General features: G+C 38.9%; 1 protein-coding gene across 7 annotated transcripts in view; it reads right to left on the bottom strand.

Annotated features, from left to right (window-relative positions):
• ARPP21 (cAMP regulated phosphoprotein 21) overlaps positions 1–26,364 on the bottom strand; it is a 260,922-nt gene that overhangs the window by 147,643 nt on the left and 86,915 nt on the right. The window lies entirely within an intron of this gene.

The raw sequence follows: 26,364 nt of genomic DNA, 5'->3' as shown, positions 1-26,364 counted from the left end.
GTTTCTCCACACTCCCTTACCAATATCTCCCAGCCATGGGCAGGCAGAGGCAGGATCACCTCTCTGGGTAAGAGGTTACCTCAGTTTCTATGTTCATTTATTACTGGCCTCTCAACTGAGAATGTTAATTGAGGTATGTCTTCAAAGCACCCATGGCTGGCCTGTGCCAGCTGACTCAGGCTCACAGGGTCGGGTTGGAGCCTGGGCTTCTGCGAGGTGTGACAATTCCAGAGCCCAGGCTCCGTCCAGTCCAAGCCCATAAGTCTACACAGGAATGAAACAGCCCCACAGCCTGAGTCTCATGAGCCCAAATCGGCTGGCACAGGACAGCCGCGAGTTTTTCTTTGCTGCGTAGCCATACCCTTGAATACTGGTTTACTACAAACTGTGCTGAGGCCACCAATACATTTCATACAGACCTCCAAACAACCATCAAATTATAACAATTGTCAAATCCCAGACAACTAGACTGAATTTGAATGGTTCTGGATCACATTATTGACCATTTGAGATATCTCCAATTGCCTTTAAAAAGAAAAGATGACAACAAATGATAAGATCTTTGGCTGCTGCTAGAGGAACAGAGGGAAACATAAATAATGTTGGGTTCTCTTTTGAACTGGCATATTAAATGTGAAGTATCGAAAAGACAACAACAAAAATGAGCAGATACGAAAGTAGAGAATACCTTATACAACTGAAACTGCGGAAGGAATTTAAGTGGGCAAAATGCAGTTACTCAAATTACAATTTGAGTAGGACACTGGAATAAACACTCCTTATCTTGCAAAAAGTGTCGTGGAAGTTTTAATCTCAAACAGTCAAGAGAATAGCTTTATATTTTAGCAGAAAGACAGGCATTCCATCAACATCGTGTATTGTAAAACCAGGTATACAATTAGTACTGATTAAGGGTACATCTACACTGCAGCTAGGAGTGTGCTCCCAGCGCAAGTGGACAGACACACACTAACTGCGCTAACATTAGCAGTGTAGCCGACTATAGCACGGGAGGAGGCTCAGGTTAGCTGCCCGAATACGTACCCAGGGCCTCCAGGCAGATTGTATTCAGGCTGCTAGCCTGAGCTGCTACTCACACTGTCCTTGGGTACACTGCTATTTTTTGAGCACCAGATCAAGCAGAGCTAGCGCACATCTGTCAACTCTCACTAGGAAACATGCTCCCAGCTGCAGTGTAGACATATTGTAAGAGTATAATCTTTTAGGATTATACTCTTGAACTCTTGATTATACACAATGAACTTTGCCTGCATATAGCTCACTGTACCATCAGGGCCTAAATTATCAACACTAGTTCTTGAAGCATCCTGGGTTTTTTCCTTGGAACAGTCTCATCCAAGTACTCATCATACTCAGCACTAACCCGCAGTGTGGGAACTGGCATAGTTTGAGGTGCTATTGCTACAGGCACCCACCAAGTTCTATGAGAGAAAATACAGACTGTATGCCATACACATCAAATGAATCAGAGAAACTAAGGAAAATTTAAAAATTGTAATTTGTACCTCTTAAAATCCAAATAAAATACTCTATATTTTGAGTACTTAAAATATTTCCTATTTTCCTAATGGCAAAGGTATCCCGGCTTATTTTTTCTGTCAGTGTCTCACAGTATAGTACAGTTTTCTAAAATGTTGTTCTCCCAAAACATGAGATACTTCTAGTTTGCCTCACATGTAAATTAACTATAGGTAAGGCTTCTCTTATTTCTTTCTTCACCTTTTTAAAGTTTATCTGGAATAACACCAAAAGTACTTTGCCTCTGAAGAACTAAAGTCTAAATGGACTAGGAATGATGCATTGGTGCCTTCCTAAGTCATACTGAGTCTAGCTAAGTCATCTTTGAGAAAAATATGTCTTAAAAGAGCACAGGATGAGACAGATCAAACTCGTGTAAAGTACAGGTTGTGCACAAAAGTACTATAGATCTCCTCCTTGGGGAAATTTTTCTGGCTAGTTTCTCCTGGAGCAAGTCCTCTTATAACAACTCAGTATATGGATGAAACATGATTTCATAAGCACTGCTCTATACTTCTTCTGATACTTGTCACTGGACTGACGCATTCCTGTAATAGAGACACAAGGTGGGTGAGGTAATGTCTTTTATTAGACTAACTTCTGTTGGTGAGAGAGAGACAAGCTTTTAAGCTACACAGAACTCTTCTTCAGGTCTGGTAAAGGTGGTCAGTGTCACAGCTAAATACAAGGCTGAACAGATAATTTAACAGAAGTAGTTAGCACATATTCTAAGGGAACATTCAAGGTGATACCCCTATACTCATAGGACAAAAAGAGGGGTTAGTGGGTTACATTTAGTGGACAGTATTTAACTGTGACACTCTGAGTACCTTTCCCAGACCTGAAGAAGAGCTCTGTGTAGCTCAAAAGCTTGTCTCTCACACCAACAGAAATTGGTCCAATAAAAGATATTACCTCACCCACCTTGTCTCTCCAAATTACCTGGGACTGACACAGCTACAACAACGCTGATTCCTGTAATAAGTTGCAGAAATGAATTACGCATTACTCTGCCTCTCCTGTTATCCACCTAATGTTCTCCTAACTCCCAGTTTATAATAGTTCCTGTACTCATCCTTCCATTCCTTGTCAAAACTGTATATTTTCACAAAGTAGCTTAATTGGCAAATACTAAAGGAAAACAATTGCTAGCAGCAGAACACTGTTCTATAGGAACATACCTGAGACTAAGTACTACAATTATCTTACTGTACAAATACTGATCACAGAAGACCAGGGCCTTTTAAAAAGGAGAGGATTTACCCTTCCCCCCACTTTTTGACCACTTAAATTAAATATTATGGTTATGCCTGCTAGTCATAATACTATTTGGAATAAATTGCCTAGGGAGGTTGTGGAATCTCCATCTCTGGAGATATTTAAGAGTAGGTTAGATAAATGTCTATGAGGGATGGTCTAGACAGTATTTGGTCCTGTCATGAGGGCAGGGGACTGGACTCGATGACCTTTCGAGGTCCCTTCCAGTCCTAGAGTCTATGAATCTATTAATCTATTCTCTCTCACAAAGCTAGCATGTAGTTAAAGAAAAGTTATACTCTTTTCTGAAAAAAAAATCAATAAATCTCTTTCCGGTTTACAAATCACCAGGGAGATAATAGGAAAAAAGGTCTATTTTTTCCATTTAACTGTAATCCTCTTCCCCATAGAAACTGGAAGATTTTGTTTTTGTTTTTTTCACTAACATACATTTTTTACTGTTTAACGTCTTTTAATACAGAATACACTGTAAGCACATGTTCCAAACAATTTTTATATTCAGGGCTTAATCCTATACTCACTGAAGCCAATGAGAGGAAATAGATCCTCTGATACTTTCCACTGCAAGATTATTGTATTAGGATTATGTTAGTTTACCTCTTCTAATTTGCCTAAATCTTGAATGTTATAGCTTTGAAGAGACATGAGGAGATCTGATAAGTGTCTCTCAGCTCTTCCTATTTGGTACACAAGAGCCATGCCTTTATCATTTTTTTCTAATTAACACCAACTGGAAGACAGGCAAATACAATTCCTGGGCAGATACATCTAAAGGTAAATATAAAGAAAGACTCTAATGTGTAAGTCAATCTGCTACTGCATTCTTAACTTAAAGAAAACTGATGCAACCATCTATTCAAATCAAAGGCCAGAAACAAGCCCATGATGTGCAATATGGCATTTCTCAGCTGCCAATTCTGTTGAACAAAGTTTCCATGAATTGGTATTAACACTGATAAAAAACACATAGTAGGCAAAAGAATACACTGTATATGGAAAAAAGAACAAATATTATTTGTTTTGTATGCATATCCCTGTATAGTTATAAGATTCAGAGGATCTCAACATATCAACATTAATCTCTTTATTTGATATCTTCTCAAAGAAAATAATTACCTAAATCATTCCTCTGGCTGAAGTAATACTCATGTCAGAGATGCCAGGAGAATGTATTAGTTTAAAAAAACCTAACACTCTATGCAAAAAGCAAAATATGAGCCCAATCCAAAACCCACTGAAGTAAATAGGGTGACTTTACGGGATTTTTGATCAGACCCTAAAACTCCGTATTGCTTTTTTTTTTTTCCTGTTGGCAGGAAAACACAGTCCTACACCTTGATTTTAATTGTGTTCAGAAGAGAATGAAGTTGGGGACAGGAGAACTGGATTAGAATTCCTGATCCTGAATCTCCAAAATGTTCCTATTTGTACTGCTATAGTGCCTAGGAGTCCTAGTACAAATACAAAGCAAAAAGAGGTTCCTGGAGCCTCTTGTACAGAACAAGGAAGAGTCATTTTTGTCTAAGTTTGGAGATGGTCATGACAAACTAATGAGAGCAACCATTTATGCACGATCTCAGCCCCAAATGGTATAAATCTTATGAGAACAATGGATGGTATGGCATTTGTAGCATTCCAGATAGCAGAACTCTCCCAAGGACATTTTCATGTCAGAAGAGTTGATGAGATTTTTGGCAGTGTTGAATTTGGGCCTCAAATCTAATCCAGATATTAACATTATCATCTCTATTTTTAAAAAAAAAATCAGTTTTGTTGGTTTCATGAATGTCCTGAAGATTATCACAAATTTTTTTTTGCGAGTCTTTCTGTATAGCTTTTCCTCACTGTTTACAGTCTCTCTGAAAACAAAAGAAACATAAATGAAGTTTTAAAAATACAGTACCCGCCACACACCGGCACTCTTTTCGTGGTATTTTGGGTGTCGGTTAAATGCAGCTAAGTGATGAACGTCACTCATTACAAAGAAAAGAAAATGATTAAGAGCTTGATAAAATGCTCACTGAAAACAACAGGAGACTTTGGATCAGGCTCTGTACTTGCTACTGTAAGGTTCTGAACACCCTCAACTTAGGTTTACTTCTAGGAAGATGCTCAGCAGCTCGGAGGATCAAGTCCTACAATAAAAATGATGATCTGAACATTTATGTCTTATCTTGTTCAAACCTTCCCTCAAAAAACAAAATCGAGAATTACCATTCTTTCTTAAAATACTGGTCATTGAATGCTCAATATACAAGATGCATTGCTGCACACACATTTCCTCATCAGACATATTATACTGAATTTGTCAATGCAATAAATGCAGCAAAAATCACCTCTAAGTGATACAGCACAAAACAGAATGAAGCATAGAATTCTAGAACCTAAGAAGGAGAAAGGAGTCCTCCTCAAAGCAGTTACATCAGTAAAAAAGGTGAAAGGGTTTACTTAGAAAAACATCAGCACTGATTCACAATGGCGGATTTTCAGCTGTGGCTTGTGAGGAACTGCTGTCAAAGTCCTGTGGTTTCTACATTTATGTTACCTTTTCCAGAGGGTAATTCTAGCCCCCAAGCGGCAAATGAACAAAATGAAAAGGGGATATAATTTTAAAGTGTTTACTTGGTTTCTTCTCGAGGACAGGAAAGAAATGCTGACAGATGGACAAGAGAAGGAGCTAACGAGTTGGGGAAGGGAGGAATATACAATATGCCTATTCAGACTGCTTTTTGTCACTTGAATAAATAAAAAACAATGGCGAAACTACTGCAGATATCAAGTATTCAGTTCAGTGTCTCAAAGTTCTAGGCCATTTAAAGTTTAAACACAAACATCCAAAAGGATGCAGTTTTTAAAAGATAGAATTTTGTTTTTTTAATTATTTATTTTATAGCTTTAAATCTTGTTACCTGAATTCAAACTTCTGAAGCTTCAAATGTGGTTTTAACATCACTATTTTAAATAGGCTTTTATAATATCCAAAATTGTGTTTACCCTCTGTGAGGCAATTGGTCTTGCTTGTCAGTGGAACATACTAACTGCATCAATGATCTAAAAATAAGATTTAAATTACAGAATGGAAATGTGGGAGAAAAGTTTGATATGCCATAACATATTCTGTTTCCATTCCAGAAATGGCCATATCATCACATAGTTTTCTTGCTGTGCTAAGTACCTCAAACTAAATATCAATCTGATTACAAAATGCACTTCTGCAAAAACCTTAGCACAGAATTCACATATAGTATTTTGGCAAAGCTCATGCAAAAAAGTATAGGTGTTCACTCTTTATTGACTACGGTAGTCAGCACAAAGTAGATTTATATCAAAAGACAGACTTGCACTACAGATCCTTTGGGGGTAAAGGTATGTTTTCAAACTTTTGCCCAATCATGTAACAATTTATGAACTGAAAAAAAAAAAAATCTTTCCATTGCGTCAAGATCCTTCAACTAATAATAGTCTTTGGAGAAGATCTCCTTTCAAATAAAAAAATTCCTCCCCCTCAAAATTTCTGAGGTTTTAGACTGATGCTTTTGGATATACAGACTACTTATCTGGGATCAGGACTGCTGTCTATGAGTCCATTCTTACAGTCTTTATTTGGACAAAAACTCCCAGTGACTTCAGGGCTGAGGTCAAGGTGCCCAGCTTCGAAAAGTCTCAAAGTAGTTATTAATTTAAATATGCATTTTACCCTCCACTATCAACAGTTTATTATAATGGAGAAAAATGAATTTTGTAAAAATTCAGTGGTTTAGATTCTCAACTGGTGTAAATTGGCAGAGTTTCACTTAAGTCAGTGGAGCCAAGCCACTTTACATCAGCTGAGAATCTGGCCCAGTATTCCTAGATTTATTGTGAGGAAGTGAGAAGCGTTCGATTGATTCACAGGCTTCTAATTGAGAAGCCTGTGACTCACTGATTCCCCTGGTCTTTTGCTATGACTCTAAATGTGTTAATTTCAAAATGTAACAAACAGAGCATTTCAAATACTGATGAATGCAGTAGTGTTGTCCATGACAGCAGAAAAGAAGAATGTACCTGGTTTACAACTTTTTACAAGGAAAAATGAAATTTAAAGAAATATTCCACAAAGTAAAAAATGTACATGCCAGAAAAAAACTAACCATTTGTTAAAGTATTCATCTTCATCACCCCCAGTGAATTTCTGGTGTATTTGTACAAATATTTTAAAGGTTCATTTCTGAACAAAAGTCATTTTTCACCTGTTTTAATCATATTTTGAAGCCAACCTGATCGTCCCTGACAAGAATTAAAATTATGACTTTATATATCACAAAATCTGTTCAGTCAATATTTCTCATTACGTACTACTATGCCTTTGACCCATAGGCTTTATTTTTGATACCTTCAAGCCTTCCATGATCCAACTACAAGAAAAAGCAGACCAATAACTATCACTGTAAGCCAAATTCTGAGGAACTATGATCTTCCCTGTAAAATAGGCTTCCTAAAAAAAAGGACCTTACTCTAAAGCGTACTTTATTGTAACTCATCTAAGTGCAAGGGAATGAATTTATTCCCTTATATTTGTTTCTGACATTTTATATGTATATGCCTGAATTTTTTGCAAAACTCAATAAAACATGTGAAATTGACTTATGGTATGTTTTGTTGTATTTATGATGCTGCCTGTAGCAAAATTTAATTTCTCCGACCTGGAAGGTATTCTAAAAAAAATAAAAATGTATGAATATCTCATACATTATTTGTAAAATCTCAAGTGGAATATGCATTGTTTGATACAGATTAATAATGCATTTGTTTAGCATTTTGAAAGCTCTGAGATTTCCTTTGATTCGTATTGAAAGGCCAACCAGGGAAGACAAGAAACGCAGTGAACAACTATTTGGAAAAAAAAAAAAAAGTAAAGAAGCCACTTATCAGCGTATGGTTACCATACCCAGGGACTTGGTAATTTATTACAAATGCTGACTGCAAGCAAGCTTCCAGCCATTCTAATTCTAGCAGAGACCAGTGGGAGCAAGTGTAAATAATCAGACACTAACAACTCAGTTGGAGATTCACTGGAGTTATAATAATACATTAGTTTGAAATGACTTTATATGATTGAAAGAAATTTTCAATCCCATCCTAGAACAAAAATTTTAAAACTTAGCTTTTCTTTTTTTGTCAATGCCATAGGTATGAGTGATAAGATGACAGTATAAAATTATAACACAGTAGCATCACAAAACAAATCCATGGGAGGGAGGATTCAAAGTGAATGCTATTGCAATAGAAAGATACTTGAAATTTGTTTTAAATATTTTGGAAAGTTTGCTTCTCCAAAATATTTCTGTATAAAAAGGGTTTACATTTAACAAGAATAATCTCTCTATTCCCCTTAAAATATAGCATTTTCCATGTTGAACAGCATTACTGGGATTCCATAGGTCATAGATGATTTTCAAAGGCTATTTAAGGTTCCTCAGATTCAGCATTGCTCTTACAAAGAATAAATAGCTGGACTAGTTTCAAAAGTTCCTTTTTCCAAATGCAACAGAGAAGTTATTTATAATCTTTGTTGCCGCAGCATATAGCAAATCAAGAGTTTGCCCTTGATCAAGAGTGGCTCCACAAGACTGCATGAAGTTTAATACCAACTTTTGTAGGCCCAGAGCTGTCAGAAGGTCCATAAGATCCTGGGCCAGCAAGTCAGTGCTGTCTTGTGAATGTTTGCTGAAGTTCTCCAAGGACAAATCATTCAATCTAGGCAGATCTAGTACCAGGTCCAACAGCAACTCAACTAGCTTGACTAAGTAGCCCAATGCATTTCAGGGTAGCCTGTACACCACATTTGTTTTATCTCAGGAATTGCACCCTGATCTTGCAACTGGCTCCAATCGCCAGAACCCCTCTGAAGTCTGGTCCTAAGTGGATGCCTCCAAAGCACTTCACATCTGGTATATGACACCTTTTACATCAGAGTCAGATGCAAAGAACAGAGGTCCCTCCCACTCCTGAGGCCTATATACATGAAAGCAGCTGTGCCAAGACAGAGCCAGCTGAATCATCCAAACAAATCTTGGCAATGAATGCCACATTGAACCTACCTTCCATTACACTGGTCTACAATTTTTGAGAAGTCGTCTGCTTCAGAGATAAAATGTGATTTTTATTATGTATTTTGATGTGCTGAATTCAAATATGACAATTAAAACTACTGATTGGCTACTGTTTCTAAGATATTTAAGTTTTTTAACTTTAAGTCTATGTATATTGTGTAGATAGTAGAGTTTTAATCATAAATTGTAAACCTAGGTCTTTTCATGTGTTTATGGTTGCTTTACATGATAATATTTCACCTGTCCTGTTTATGTAACACTTTAAAAATCAGCAAAAAGGTTATATAAATAAAATTTATTAGGAAACAAAAGGCAAAAAACTATGATGTACATAGTTTAGTCCTATTCAGTGTCTACTTGGCGCTTCTTGGCTTGTCTCTTGTATTCATTAAATGGAGCATCTCTTGTCACTGTCCAGCAATATAGTCTGCAAGCATTGATGGGCTCCATTTGCCCTGATAGCCTGCCAGGAGATTCCACTGCTGTAGTCTGGAGCCCAACAGCTCTGCCTTGCTCTTGGCTAGTTCCAAATCCCTGACAAGGTCATTCAGTTCACCTTGTGTTATGAGGTGTGGTTCAGAGGAGGAGGATGGGAGAAAATGTGGGTCCTGTGACATTGATGGTTCAGGACCAGAAGTTTCATCCTCTTCCTCTTCCTAATCTGACTCAAGTGAGAATGATTCTGGTGCATCAGGAACCGGCAGTCCTTCTCCGTGGGGTACTGGGCGTAGAGCTGATGGAATGTTTGGATAATACACAGTCCACTTTTTCTTCTTTGACACACCTTTCCCAACTGGAGGCACCATGCAGAAGTAACAATTGCTGGTATGATCTGTTGGCTCTCTCCAAATCACTGGCACTGCAAAAGGCATAGATTTCCTTTTCCTGTTCAACCACTGGTGAAGATTTGTTGCACAAGTGTTGCAGCATATGCGTGGGGCACACCTCTTGTCCCGATCTCCAGTTTTGCAGCCAAAATAAAGGTGATAGGCTTTCTTAACCATAGTGGTTATACTGCACTTTTGTGATGCAAAAGTCACTTCACCACAAACATAGCAGAAGTTATCTGCACTCTTCACACAAGTACGAGGCATCTCTGCTCACTTTGGCTAAACAGAAATGTGTCCCTTTGCAAAATCAGACACTGACAAATAAGAGAGCACGACACTGTATGATTTCTAGAGCTGATATAGGGCAATTTGTTCAGCAGAGTGATGTAAGCTTCGTTATGATTGCATCATCCATGACTTCTAGGAATAACATGATGCAATTCATATCATGTATGATGCAATACCAGCTTCAGATTGCATCCTTCATGGTTTTGCCTAAAAAGCAAGTACTGTCCAAACCCAGTCATAGATTTATTTATAGATCCAGTCAAAGATGTATTTTAGTCATTTCTGGTTTAAATTGAGATCCCTTCCCTTTATAACTCACTTATCCTCTGCCATTTCCAAGGCAAGAGTCGTATATACTGACCCAAAAGCATATCTTGAAAACTAGAGCCAATCAACAATTGTAAGCATCATTTTTGTTCTTAGTGACCCAGAATTAGTAAAGTTGGACTACATTTATTTCAGAAGCATTTTGGCTGTACGGCAGTGTTATCAGATAATTAATGTTGCTTGTTTTGTTGACAGTCATCTTTTGATTGATCTGCAAGCAAAGAGGCTTGAGGTCTTGACCCATAATTACTGTCTTGCTGTACAATTTCCAACACCATTTTAGGTGGCTGTGGTATTATTAGGTTTGCAGTAGAAACATAGTCCCCTGAGCTCAGGAAGCAAAAGTTAAGTAAAGCTGAAATATTATTTCTATTATTTAGAAATATTTCAAAATTAAGTTTTTTAGGCCAAATTTTCAAAAATAGCTTGTAATTAGAATTAAAAACTCAGACTGACTGCAGTCTATTTTTAATGTGTTCATCTAGCATTGTGAATCCTAAAATGAGCCTCTGGGGCTACCATAATAGACAAAACGAACAAGGTCTAAATTCCATTGTCTAAACCAACATCTGATGTGAGCACATAAGATCAGAGGCTCAGATGAGTTTCTTTTGGAAACCTGGTTCCTAAGTCTGTATATAGATTCTGTAACTGATTTGGGATTTTAAACTGAGGTTTCCAAAGTTGTCTAGGGGAGTTAGGCATGCTTCTATTGGCTTTCAAGGGGAACTGGGCATCTAATTCACTCCAGTCTCTTTGAAAATTCCAGCCTTTAGTTATTTTTTAAAAAATCTTTACAAAGCCACTCTAAGGTCAGCTATAAGAAAAAATTAACAAAACCAGTGTAAGGACAATATCCTGCTGTTGATTACAAACTATCCTGCTGTGGTACAGAAAATTCCTATTGATTTCAATGAGAGTCCAAAGCAGAAGATGATGGAAAGAGAGAGTTTGAAGCCTTATGTTACAACAGATGCTCAGCATGGTGCTGTCTACTGCAGTGGAAGTTGAGGACACACAGAACTTTGCAGAATTAATTCCCAATATCATACAAAACACTCTCCTTTGAAGACAATTGGCTAGATTATAGAACAATAAGAACTTGATAAGTCAGCAGACTAAAAATGTTATTTAAATAAGTTTTTATTTGTAGAAGTATACAAAATGTAATAATATTTCAGTTTAATCTTATAAAATTACATATGGAAAAAGACCCGTTGGATTATAAAATAATGTTACAGTTTAGCTATATTGAAAATTACATTTTTATATTTTTCATTTTATTGCACACATTCATTTGCTCTGCAATTCATTTGCAGAAAAACTGAATAAGAAAAGAACTGATTCATTGTGGAGTCATTATACAAAGATACACAGATGGCATGAATGACACCATTTTTTATCATCAATGTCCACAAAAAATTAAATGTAAAATAATTACATTAATGATACAATTCAGTTGAGATTTTAAGCATACAAAAGTTAAGAAATTCAAAATTCTGGTTCCCATAGCAACCATAACATGCTATATGAAAGTTCTGTATTGCTGTATATTGTAGTGATGTTGGTGTCTTAATATATATATGTGCAATGTGACTTAGTTATGATTGTTGTGGGAACCATAACTGAATTTCCTGACATTTTCATTCTCAATTGTAATGTTATATTAATAGAGTTATTTGGACTTAATCTCCTTGTTTGTTTAAAACAGGGGCAGGGGGACAGGAGAAGAGACAAAGGAAATAAAATGAGAAAAAGGAATAGGAACAACTGATTTTATCTGACCACGATCTAATAATCTAAATCCATGGAAAGCTTGATGTTTTAAAAACAAGCCATTTTTCAGTCAGTCATTCAAGTGCAAAAGAAAAAAGCCTCTGAACTATGTGTCAACTAGAGACACATAGTTATACTAAGATACCTTTTAAATGGCCTAAAGCATTTTCTTCCCCTCTTAGGATATCTCTACCCTGCAATTAGGGGAGCAACTGCAGCTCAGGAAGGCATACTGTGCTACCTTGAATCCAGTAGCCAGACTAAAAATAGCAGTGAAGACACGGTGGCACATTGCTAGCCTGAGGCAGAATCCATGCTGCTCCATCCTCACTGACTTTTAGCCGTGCTAGCTATATTAAAGGGAGTTCTGCCATGCCTACCCAAGCTGCAGTCACGTCTCCAATTGCAATACAGAGATACTCATACATGCTAATTCTACGGTCTAGTCTGCATTAGATAGACCATGGCGTAGCTCTTCTTTCATGTTTATAAATAGGCTGCAGCCAGTCAAGAAAGAACCACGGTACTTAGTCAACCCCAATCCCTCTGTTCTCCATTAAGCAGCCCAGGTGAGATCTTCCATAACAGAGGGAAAATTCTTTATCCTGCCCTATGTTGCTATTCTAAAGGAATAAAATTAAGCCTGCTGTGCTGGCTTGATCAAACGATAGAAAGTAAAAGAGCAGGTAAAAAAGAAAAAAAATGTTGTTCCATGTCCTAGTCTTCACCAGAACAGACATATTTTATTGAGCAGTTCCCAGGAAAAACAGGAGCAGGAAAATTAATCCACAGAGATGCCATTAACAAATAAGGGGATGGGGTGGTGAAAAGTGACAAAAAGAACTTTTGATCTCAGTTTCTTCCCTCATGAGAAAGGAATCTCTCTAATCTCTCAAAGACTAAAGAGTATTGGCCAATGTCATCACATTCAGGTGGCAGTCCTTGGTGAAGGTGAACAGGGAGTAACAGGAAAACTCATCCACAGAGTGCTGACTTTCAATATAAGGGCAGCCAACTATCTAATGGAATAAGATTTTGATTATTCCCAGAAGAGAAATTTCTCCTTCTCAGTGTTTCCTGAATGCATTCTCATACACTTGAGTATCATTATTCTTGAAAATCTGAGTCCCCATTTCAATGTGTTGACAAGGAAGAAGGTAGCATCCAATTTCCTGAAGAACTTCCTCAGGTAGTGTTTGAGAAAGCTTCATAAGTTGAGGGTCTGCCAGATTTTTTTTTTCAATCTTAGCATCAGCGCTAAAATTGAGAAGGACTCACTCTCTCTTTTTTTATGTAGAGCTCTGTAGTTATTCTGGGGAGAAAACTTGGACAGGTGTGAAGTACAACCTTGTCCTTGTAACAAACCATGCAAAGTCCTTGGGAAAAGTGATCTGACCTCTTGCATCCTTGTCCATCCAAGAGCCATTTAAAAAAAAATTGCTAGAGCTTGTCAAAAAGCAAAATAATTTTCATGAAAATTTTAAACGAAGTGTTGCTTTCTGAGAAATTTTTGAACATTTTTGACTAGTTCTAGTAGTTGGAGTCATTCAGTTTTCCAAGGACAATTATATGGGAGGTGCCCATGTATGTCATAAGTATAGGCATAGGTCATAGGTAAATGCCATGTATAGGCCATGAATAAAGTGTCTTGCATAAGGTTCTTGCTTCCCTGTGGTGGATATATAACTGATGTACCTTCATGTTGGTCACAGACATAAATAGATCTCAGCAGGGTGATCCTCATTTATTGGTGCTCAAGCTGAAGACTTCTTGCTTTAAAGGTTACTCCCCTGGAAGGATTTTTTTTTTCCCCTCAAACAGCTGGCTTAGAGATTAGGTTTCCCTACCACATACAGTGCTTTGATAGATTGCAGATAGACTTCTCCTTACTGAACAGCGAACTCACTTTCTCTGGTCCTTCTTATGCAGTTGAAATGCTTCCATCACTGAATTGTCTGTTCAAATTAAAACACAATTTCACCTATAGAGATCCTTTTAGGGTGAGGAATGCTAATCTTTTCTGGACTGCTAACCAGACTGGAAGAGACTTCTCCTGTCTATTTTCTCCTAGAAAAAGTGGAAAAGTTGTTTAGAAGCCAGGCTCTTCTGGTTCCTCCAATTCCATTTCCAAAAGCAGTTGACTGATTAAATATTTCTAGTCCTGTTGGAAATTCTTTCTAGGTAGTTCCAGAGCAGTTTTCTCTGGTGGCTGATGCTGAATTAAGAGAGAAAACTTGGCCAATGCCCTGGAGATAATAGCCTTAGGACCCATACATGGAGGATGGGCAGCAGGGCCAGCTCCAGGCACCTGTGCAGCAAGCAGGTGCTTGGGGCGGCATATCCGTCTCTTTGATGGCAATTTGGCGGTGGGTCCGTCAGTTGAGCTGCGGCCGAAGTGCTGCCAATCATGCCTTTTTTTTTTCTTTTGCCACTTGTGGTGGCAAAAACACTGGAGCCGGCCCTGATTGGCAGGGAGAAATATTGGGTCTGGAGGAGGAATCAAAGTCCCTAAACAAATGCTTCTTGACTTTTGCTTAAGTGGTGATCTCTAGGGATCCAATTTTCCTTAAGAGACCAGGAAAAATTTGTTTATCTTGGCAAGTAAGTATGTCTGAGGAACAGGTGAGAGACAGGGGGCTTCCTGCTCCTTTTTATCTACATACATCATTCTGTACTTGCCTTGCCATCATCACACAGTGACTAGCCTGGTTAGACAAGCTTGAGTCCCCTGGCTAGAGGCTCAGACTAGAGACTGGCTTCCAGGCCTAGTGAATCCCTTGTGAAAGGCCCAGTAGGGGGAGTGGGAGCTCTTTACGAGCAAAAATGCAGAACATGCACTCCAGCAAGAGAGACACATTTTCATTTGTCTTGGTTTTTGTTTGTTCCCTTTTCTTGTCATTTTCTTCTCTGTTGGCATTACCTACCACTAGACAAGACTATGGTACTGCAGCACCAGTTGATCTGCAAGGAAGAATACTAAGGCTGCTCAATGGAAACCAGAAGAGGGCCAACCCAGAGGATAAAGCTGCTTCTCCTGACTTGCTTCGATTGTCCCTGTTAAGGTGACCAGACAGCAAGTGTGAAAAATCAGGACAGGGAGTGGAGGGTAATAGGAGCCTATATAAGAAAAAGACTCAAAAATCGAGACCGTTCCTATAAAATCAGGACATCTGGTCACCTAGTCCCTGTGTGTGTGTGTGTGTGAGAGAGAGAGACACTGACATCAGTGTGGTCTGTGCTTGTAAGGACCAGAGTACAGAAAAGAATATTAGTAACTTTTCCAAAAAGTTTTGGTATGAGATATTTCAACCACAGAGTTCAGGCAGGCAGGGCCAGCACTTCCATTTAGGCGACCTAGGCAATCGCCTAGGGCACCAGGATTATTGGGGGGGGTGACATTTTGCCGGTGGGGGGGCGGGGCAGCAGGCGGCTCCGGTGGACCTGCTGCAGGCGTGTCTGCGGAGGGTCCGCTGGTCCTGCGGCTTCGGTAGACCTGCCGCAGGCGTTCCTGTGGACGGTCCGCTGGTCCCGTGGCTCCGGTGGACCTCCCGCAGACACGCCTGCGGCAGGTCCACCGGAGCCGTGGGACAGGCACGCAGGGCGGCGAAATGGCCGTGTGCCTAGGGCACCAAAAACACTGGCACCAGTCCTGCAGGCAGGTTACTTTTCTTGAACCTGTGGGGAATGACTCCTGCTGTGTGCAACACCCAAGCCCCAAGAAGCCTCTGGAAAGGGCTTTAGATTCATAGCCCTTCAGGAGATGGACCAGAGAAAGGAAAGGGAAAAAAGGCAAAATGTATTGTATGGTGTGTGATTGGAAGTTATTACTGTTCTGAACAGTATCTCTCCCTATGAAAGGGATTTCTGAAGCAGCCACTCGCAGGCAAGACATGCTGCAACAGAGGAGTGGGAGGTGCAGGTGCTTTACATGGGCTCTAATTCCCCAAGATTCTGGGATGTCCGGTTTCAGGAGCCAAAACACAGAGGCCTTCTGATGGAACAAGTCCAAGGAAAGCTTTAATAAAATACTCAAGGAGTTTTGTTTGCAATATCTGTTCCGGGGTGGGGGGAGGGGGCAGAAATGTTCAGAATACAGCAATTCAGAGTGCTGCTCCGGGCAGCTCAGTGAACCAAGTCTAAAGTCCACTTTAGCATTTTCATACACTAAAAAATACCTAACTGAGTAGATTTGGCTTTGCAGACTATTTTATGAAGTGTGTTCAAACTCTTTATAGCAATCATAAAGCTCAGTTGTTGTTAATGAGGACAACACAAAAAATACCCCAAACCAGGAATTCTAATACGTAGACAAGAGGCCCATCAAGGGCCTAGCAAGATTCCTAGAATTAAAAGGGCTTCTACCACAACTGTTAAGAGTCATAAAAGATTAATTATCCTAACAGGTTTCAACATTTATGTGTGGGCGATTCATCTGATAGAATAGCCCAAGTCCTTCTATTTCTCTTGACAAACATAGGCTCTCTCTGACCTCTCCTATATGGCAAGCATGCACTAGCCTTCCTTTCAGACTTAGATCGCAGAATGGTGGATAACATAACACTCTTCAGGCCAGACCATCATCTCTTCAAAAACAGAGATTAAGTAATTAAAAGGTAATGACTAAATCACTCAATCAAAATTAGTTTTTTCCCAGAAATCTTGGTTCTGGAAAACAGGACTTTGCAGGGGAAAACGCACCCACCCAAAACACCAAGGCATTGGCAAAGTAGAAAAAAATACTGCAGCCAAGTTCATGGGAGGAACTAGCTCCAAAATGACATGCTTCTAGAGGCCATAACAGTTGTCTGAACTATGAAAAATGAAACAAGCATGCAGAAGGCTGGAGTGCCTACTGAGCAAAACCCACTCAGCTGCCACCAAAAGACACACGCAGCAGCCATAAAGGTTGCTAAAACAGCCTCTCAGACATGTTTGCTTCAGCTAAATAACAGCTCATACAACACACTTTCATGCAGAAAAAACAACAACCTACGCATACACACAAGTCTCATTCACTCAAAAAAAGCTCTTAGCCTACTTCACAGACTAAAACAAATCAGATAAACCTCATAGAGACAGAGGAACAATACCTACCTATTCCCTAGTCATTGATGGATTTAGAACTATCCCTGAAACAGAAGCCTCAGCAGCTGTGAGGAATGTTCATCCCATCACTCAGGAACCTAATTTAATAATATTTAATAATGGGCTCTTCAATCTAGCAGAGAAAGATAACACAATCCAATGCCTGGAAGCTGAACCTAGACAAATTCAGACTGGAAATAAGGTGTAATTTTTTAACAGTGAGAGTAATTAACTATTGGAACAACTTACCAAGGATCATGGTGGATTCTCCAACATTGACAATTTTTATATCAAGTTTGGGTTGTTTTTTTTACAAATTATTTTGGGGAAGCCCTATGGCCTGAGATATACAGGAGGGCAGAGAAGATGATCACAGCGGTCCTTTCTGGCCATGGAATCTGTGAATCTATGATCGCTACACTTTGTGGCTGGTGAAGCCCAGAAAAAAAAAAATTCTGACCCCATGATGGGAGAACATTAATGTCTCCTTCAGAGAAGGCAAACTGTACAACATCCTAACAACACAATAATTCTGAAGCAACCTATACTTTACACCAATGACCACACCAGCTGCTGCCCAGTTTCCTGACTCTCTTTTCATGGCAAGGCTTCAAAGCAGCTAGCATACAAGTTCTGTCTTCTCATCTATGCTGATGTATCAAATACTAATAACAATTAATCCTATGTTGAACTGAATGCACATCAGATTTTGAGGAAGTAGACAGGGGATTCATTCAATGCTCTCAGATCACAATGGACATCTGTTTGGCCCATGTTATATGGAATTTCCACTAGGTTTGTTATCATGCCACTTGTTCTTCAGCACTTCTATAAAACTGCACAGAGAAAACATTAGATGCAATGGACTTATTTGCTAATGATCTGTGGATGACACTCAACTGTAGGTGGCCTGTTCCACTGAGGTCATATAAACGTGTTCATCCCACTGGCGAGTACGGATCACCAGACTGATGAACAGCAGTAGGCAAAAGCTCCACCCAAGAAAGTCAGAAGAAATAAATGCTTTAAAGGAACTTGTAGATATTCTCGCCTCCCCAAGACTGAAGGTATCAGACAACAGACTGTTAGAATGATACAAAGCTACAGTGTCACAGACTCGCCACAATACTTGAACACATAGATGACCACAGTGGTGATAAATGACTTCTTCCATCATAAGCTGTCTAGGAAACTGTAGTCTTTTCTCTTGGGCAAGAATCTAGTCATGGCAATAGTCACTTTACTTTCCTCCAGCATAGCTTGCAGCAACTTGCTCTGCTGGGGGCTGAATGCAGTAGTCACAAGAGTGAAGCCGATAAAGTACATGGCAGCACATCTCATAATGAACAATAAAGGCAAAATGAACACACCATTCCTGTGATTTCTGGTCTCCACTGGTTCCTCATTTACTTCAGAACAAATTTGAATGTTCTGTTCTAATTGTGATCTTCCAACACCACCAAAGGTACAATGCAACTTGAGAAAGTCCAGGTTTAAACTACCAGATGCAGGAGGCCGAGAGGCTTCCGTGATCAAACTCCTTGAGAAACAGATCAGACTGAAATCAAGCCTGACTGTGTTTGATAAGGTTGTCAGGCATGACACCAGGAAATAAATATAATCTTTGAATACAGAACTTTCCCCCACATCTGAAAGCCTACCGAAATGAAGAGACGAAAACAACCTTTTCTTGTGGACTATTTTGTTTTCTTCAGAATTTTATTTGTTGCTCATATAGGTCATAGGTACCATATAAAGGTGATACAATTGATTAAACTGGGGGGAAAGCAGCTCAGTCTTTTCACTTCAAGGTACATGTCACTGGTGTCCCCTTTTGCCTCTATTATTGGCCCTTCTTAGATCTATCCTTTATGCTGATGACATACAGTAGCTCTTTTAAGTTTCTGATTCCAGCACATCATTACTAGCTACAATAGAGGCTATTACTTTGCTAAACTCTTGGGGCTGCTGATACACGAAGATACTGACATTTCAGCACACTAAAAATACTTTAATGAACTACATCAACTTAAAACTCACGCAGCTGTCTGTAAATTTTCCTCTCATTTTGTGACAAGTTGCACCTAAGATTACTAAAGTTAGGAAGAAAACGTTCTTTCATATTTTCCAATTTTACTCTGTGCAATTGACAGCACATTGTGCATCACCAGTTTTATATTTCTCCTTTATAGTCAGTTTCCCTTGCTGTTTATGGAGATCTTTCACATAGCAACAGATGAGAATATTTATTTTGTTAAGTAGGAAAATGTTACTGGCGGTGGGGCAAGTGTAATACCTGAAACAAGTCTTAAATAATGATTTTAAAATGACTTCTAATGATTTCAAGTTAGAGAGACAAGGTGGGTGAGGTAATATATTTTATTGGACCAACCTGTGTTGGTGAGAGAGACAAGCTTCCAAGCCACAGCTCTATGGAATCTCTCCGGCTTGTTCAGGGGGAAAACAAAAAACAAAAAAAATACAAAGTAACGTAGAGCCTGACATCTGGAGGGATAGTTTAAGTCCATTAAATGTATTTCTATTTCAAGAGACACAACATAAACTCATCTGTAGAGCCCTTATTTCCGCTGCCAAATGCTTTGCTGGGTGTGTTCTATACTCAAAATTATGTCCTAAGAGAAAAACTCTGGCTGGATCTTTCTTCCATTGTTTCTGGGTTGTCCCATATTGCTCATTATTGGTTCCAGATATAAAATGGTGATGGCAACATCCTGCTAACTCCTACACAATATCTTATGGTGGCCTTTAGTTTCTAGGTAACCTCCCACAGGAACTGGCTTGGATTTATACGATGGGGTGTCTCTTGGAAAACAACTCTCCTGAAATGGACTGGCCATGAAGATCTATCAAACTATTTATGGACCTCTAACTTTCCTACAATGCATGCCCTAAACATTTTATATTACTTGACTTTAGAGAGAGAATGTATATGGTTTATATGAAGCCTGGGACACTGTCACTGAGGATCTTAAAAGCAGTAAATTAAAAAAAAAAAAAAAGACACGAGTTTACTCCCTAAGAGGAGAACAAGTGGCTGTCTTTGTTTAAGCAATAAGTTACCTTACCGCATTAACAGTTTCGCTTGGATTACACTGCTCTACAGCCAAAATGCTTCTGAAATAAATGTAGTCCAACTTTACTAATTCTGGGTCACTGAGAACGAAAATGATGTTAAAATTGTTGATTGGCTCTAGTTTTCAAGATATGCTATTGGGTCAGTATATACGACCCTTGCCTTGGGAATGGCAGAGGATAAGTGAGTTATAAAGGGAAGGGATCTCAATTTAAACCAGAAATGACTAAAATACATCTTTGACTGGATCTATGAATAAATCTATGACTGGGTTTGGACAGTACTTGCTTTTTAGGCAAAACAATGAAGGATGCAATCTGAAGCTGGTATTGCATCATACATGATATGAATTGCATCATGTTATTCCTAGAAGTCATGGATGATGCAATCATAACGAAGCTTACATCACTCTGCTGAACAAATTGCCCTATATCAGCTCTAGAAATCATACAGTGTCGTGCTCTCTTATTTGTCAGTGTTTGATTTTGCAAAGGGACACATTTCTGTTTAGCCAAAGTGAGCAGAGATGCCTCGTACTTGTGTGAAGAGTGCAGATAACTTCTGCTATGTTTGTGGTGAAGTGACTTTTGCATCACAAAAGTGCAGTATAACCACTATGGTTAAGAAAGCCTATCACCTTTATTTTGGCTGCAAAACTGGAGATCAGGAAAAGAGGTGGGCCCCACACATATGCTGCAACACTTGTGCAACAAATCTTCACCAGTGGTTGAACAGGAAAAGGAAATCTATGCCTTCTGCAGTGCCAATGATTTGGAGAGAGCCAACAGATCATACCAGCAATTGTTACTTCTGCATGGTGCCTCCAGTTGGGAAAGGTGTGTCAAAGAAGAAAAAGTGGACTGTGTATTATCCAAACATTCCATCAGCTATACGCCCAGTACCCCACGGAGAAGGACTGCCGGTTCCTGATGCACCAGAATCATTCTCACTTGAGTCAGACGAGGAAGAGGAAGAGGATGAAACTTCTGGTCCTGAATCATCAATGTCACAGCACCCACATTTTTTCCCATCCTCCTCCTCTGAACCACACCTCATAACACAAGGTGAACTGAATGACCTTGTCAGGGATTTGGAACTAGCCAAGAGCAAGGCAGAGCTGTTGGGCTCCAGACTACAGCAGTGGAATCTCCTGGCAGGCTATCAGGGCAAATGGAGCCCATCAATGCTTGCAGACTATTGCTGGACAGTGACAAGAGATGCTCCATTTAATTAATACAAGAGACAAGCCAAGAAGCGCTGAGTAGACACTGAATAGGACTAAACTATGTATATCATAGTTTTTTGCCTTTTGTTTCCTAATAAATTTTATTTATATAACCCTTTTGCTGATTTTTAAAGTGTTACATAAACAGGACAGGTGAAATATTATCATGTAAAGCAACCATAAACACACGAAAAGACCTAGGTTTGCAATTTATGATTAAAACTCTACTATCTACACAATATACATAGACACAAAATGTAAAAACTTAAATATCTTAGAAACAGTAGCCAATCAGTTGTTTTAATTGTCATATTTGAATTCAGCACATCAAAATACATAATAAATATCACATTTTATCTCTGAAGCAGACGACTTCTCAAAAATTGTAGACCAGTGTTATTGAACTCTCATCAATTTTATATGCCTACTTTAGTTCAATATTGGATATTATTTTTAAGAATTCTGGTTCCTAATTAGATTAATACAGTTTCTTTTTATTTGTGTTTCTCCTCAATTTCTACTTTTTATTTGGCTGTGTGTGTGTGTGTGTGTGTGTGTGTGTGTGTGTGTGTGTGTGTGTGTGTGTGTGTGTGTGTGTGTGTGTGTGTGTGTGTGTGTCTTTTTTCCTAGAAAAAACGAGGAACTATGTCCATTTCCATTACTTGGTAATTACTGACACACTTAAGCATAGTTGTGCATTTTCTGTTTCAAACTAACCTCTAGAAACTGGTAGGAAGATTGTGGGGCCAGATCCTCAATTGACGTAAACTCCATTAGCTATGGTAGTTTGCGCCAGCTGAAGATATCAGCTCTAGTGTGCATACAAAACAAATTAACATAACATTTCTTCTTCTGTAATTAGGAACAGTGAAAATGATGATTTGGTTCAGCAGGGTGAGGCAGATACTGCTTGGACATAAGTAGATGACAAAATCAGGGGCGGCTCCAGGCCCCAGCACGCCAAGTGCATGCTTGGGGCGGCAAGCCGCCGAGGACACTCTGCTGGCACTGTGAGGGCAGCAGGCAGGCTGCTTTCTGCAGCTTGCCTGCGGAGGGTCCGCTGGTCCCCTGGCTTCGGTGGACCTCCCGCAGGCACGCTTGCGGGAGGTCCGCCGAAGCCGCGGGACCAGCGGACCCTGAGCAGGCAAACCATTGGAGGCAGCCTGCCTGCCGTGCTTGGGGTGGCAAAATCCCTAGAGCCGCCCCTGGACAAAACAGGACATTATCACTGAATTCTGACAATATATGCATTGATTACAGTAAGTCACATGCTAGTCAGTCAATAAAGCTGAAATTCTGCCCGGTTTGAAAGGGAAAGGGTGAAGATGCATCTTCAAGCTAACTGGGCTACTCAAATGCTTAATATTAAGCATAAGTGCTTGCTGGATCAAGCCAGAGTGCCCCCACCATCTCGCAAGATCTAGTTGTATATTTGTGTGCCCAGACACCACAACTACACATACAAATTAGATAACTACATGGGTAAATACAGACTATTTTGACTGTTCGCTTGCTGTGTAGGCAGCTGTACCCAATTTAGGTGCACATTTTACTTGTTCATTCATTTGCATGTGTTTTTTGAAAAGTGTTTCTTAAAATTTTGTTATTAAATCCACACTTCATTGTAATGTGAAAACATTACATTTCGGCTCTATTGACTGATACAGAGTGTAAAATCAGGAAACACTACACTTAAAGGACTACATTTATTACAATAATGTTTTCATAACCTTATCGGGTTTGTGCCAACTCTTTATTCTTATATATTGGTTGTCTTCTGTTCTTAGTTGCAAATACAAAAATAATACATTTTCAAAAATAGATATGTATATGCTGGATGCTGTCACAGGATGGTCTGGCTCCTTAAGAGGAGTTGGGTTCAACCCCTGCTGTGCCTAGTTATTCACCCCGCAGGTGATGGATTTTTGCTTGGGCTGGTGATTAGGTTAGGTGACTAGGCATCATGTGATGTTAGCCTGAGCTAAAGCTTCCTATAAGAGAGAGCTTCTGTGGCAGAGAGTGAGCATAGGAGAATCTAGAGGACATCTTTCTGGAGAGACCTAGCAAAGTTACCCTGCTCAAAGAGATCTGGAGAGAAGAGGACTGGATATAAAGGGTAAATAAAGGAGAGAGACCTGTTAGGGATGCAGGGATACGTCAGAAGGGTCAGTGAGGTAGGCTCTCCTTACCAGCCACAGGGAAAAAGCCTGTTCAGAGGGAATTAGGAGACCAACAGGGGAATAATGAACTGATGTGCCTGAAAGAGAAGGTTAAGAAATTCTGTCTTTGACGGAAACTATTTTATGTTAATAAAGTAGATCCAGAAGCGGAACACAATTAAAAGCAAAGTCATGCTGGGCCAGGAGGGAAACTGAAAGAGAGGCAGGCTCTGACATAGGATGAGACACGACCCTGTTACAGATGCCTCAAACTGTTAATACGCTAGGAGTTCCATCTGCACCTAAAGTAGTATTGCCACTTAAGAGTATAACAACTATAGTACTGTGCACCTAAATGAGAATTACTGGGTGGGTTAATGGGAACAGAGAGAAAACATGTTTTCATCCACAGGCCATCGATCTAAGCAGCAAGAACATATACAACCCAATTACACAATTAAGAACTTTATTTGTCATCTAAATTTAAGTGATGTATCTAGACCACGGCATTGGGTGAAATCCTGGACCTAATCAAGACAACAGGAGTTTTACCATTGATTCTAATGGAGCCAGGATTTCACATTTTCATCCTAAAGTTAGCAGGAGTTCCACCTGAGTGTGGGCTGAAGGATTTGTCTCTTTGTCCTATAGAACGTTCTAGAAATGATACAGATGATATTTTAAACAAAGTTCTAACATATTAAGAAGTCACACTTAAAAAAAGAAAACCCTAGTTTGAAAATACATCTAACAGTAAAGAGTATTTGCCAGTGGATGAGACTATTTCACATAACAAATGTATGTGGATTTTCAAAATTTAGATATCACAAAGTCCAAGTAAATTTATAAGGGCTACCAAATCCTACTTACAAAATCATTACATACATTGAAAAAGATTATAAAGGGGGAAAAACAACAACAACAAACACACACATTCATTTTTTTAAATGGGTCAATTATTTCAGAAGTATAGTTTAGTCAAGAAAACTGTAATTAATAACTGAGACATTAAGGGGGACTTAATGTAATCAATATTTTGTCCCAAACAAACTTTTATTGCTGTTAATTACAAAAGCCATTATTTGTTTGAACAAAGGAAACAATTATATAGCATCTATCCACCAAGTGCAAATAAGGATGCAAATAGAAGGGGACTCCTGTGCTAATAAACAAGAAGCAGTGATTGGTTTGCAACTGCATCAGAAAATTCCCTAATATTTTTGTCAAATTTGTTTTGCTCTGCAAAATTGAGCGCATGATTACTCAGTTAAGCACACAAGGAAGTGCATAAAATCCATTACTTATACTGCACTGAACACTTAAAATTTGTACCTGTGGGAAATATTTACATGCTTGAAAGGCATTCTTTGAAAAATGACCCTACATGAACTAAGTATAGGTACCTGATATGTGACTATGCACATGAGGACTGATCCAAAGCTGAAATAAAATCAACTGAAAGACTCCCATTGACTTATTTGATGTTTGAGTCAAGTTCTCAAATATCAACGAGTCTGAGACTTGTGCTTTAATGCATTTATGCACTTGATAGCTTTAGGGTATGTTTATGCTGCAATGAAACACCCGTGGCTGGCTGCATCAACTAATTCAGGCTAATGAGGCTCAGGCTACGGGGCTGTCAAAGTGCAGTATAGATGTTCGGATGCAGGCTGGAGGCAGGTTCTGGGACCCTCACTCCTGACAGAGGTAGACAAACTCTTATTCTAACCTCAAGAGCTTCTTGTTCTAATCTCTGTCCAATGGAGTTTAATTTTCCCTATTTATAACACGGGTTTGTTGATACCCATCCAGAACATACTGGATTTGAAAAGTAACGATGGTAAAAATTGTAAAACAAATTATTATTTTATGCTTAGATATAAAAACAAAAAATGTATACATGAGAAAAACACACATATATGTGGACACCAGTAGGTATAGGTAAATTGTTTCAGGGAAGATATATTAAATATTTTGTATATATGGATTTGTTGTTTCAGAACAATACAATATAGTCTAAACTCTGTGTCCCAAACTGCTTTAGAAACTAAGAATGGGAAAACAACCTGTTCCAGGGACAAAAATCATAGATTTTTCCTCTCTTCACTATCAGTTTAATATGCAATTTTTAAGGAGACAGGGCACACGAAATATATATGTAAAATCCTGTCTACAATATAATACCAAGTATGATTACATGTTTAATGAGATGGAAATAGCATTTAAAAGCTATTTATAACAATGCCTTGTGCTGCTGGAAGAGGTAAGTGACTTGAGAGCTAAAGAGAGTTCAAAGTTGCATCATAATACTGACAGTATAAAAAGGAAGAAAAGAAGCAGCAATATCAACATCTCTACTATAGGCATGCAAGTAATATTTAGAAGGAATACTGCAAATATCCTGGTAATGTTGCTTCAGTTATCTAAAGCAAGATCACTATATAACTACTCTTTATTTTTGTTTTCTTTATTCTGTAACCCTGATGTGCTATCCAAAAGTTCACTTTTCCTCAAATTCCTTGAAGTTGCAATGTTTCAGGCTTCTGATATTAAGAGGAAAAGGAAATATTTCCTTGGGATATCTTTGGGATGCCTAATTACATCAGGACTGTACAGTAATAGAGTACCTTGTAATAGAGTATGTTGTAAAGTATGAATTCAAACCCAGCAT

The sequence above is a fragment of the Gopherus evgoodei genome, chromosome 2 (genome assembly GCF_007399415.2).
Source record: "Gopherus evgoodei ecotype Sinaloan lineage chromosome 2, rGopEvg1_v1.p, whole genome shotgun sequence".
NCBI classification, from domain to species: Eukaryota; Metazoa; Chordata; order Testudines; family Testudinidae; genus Gopherus; species Gopherus evgoodei.
The sequence above is the reverse complement of the archived record's forward strand: the minus strand, read 5'-3'. Positions and strand labels throughout refer to the sequence as shown.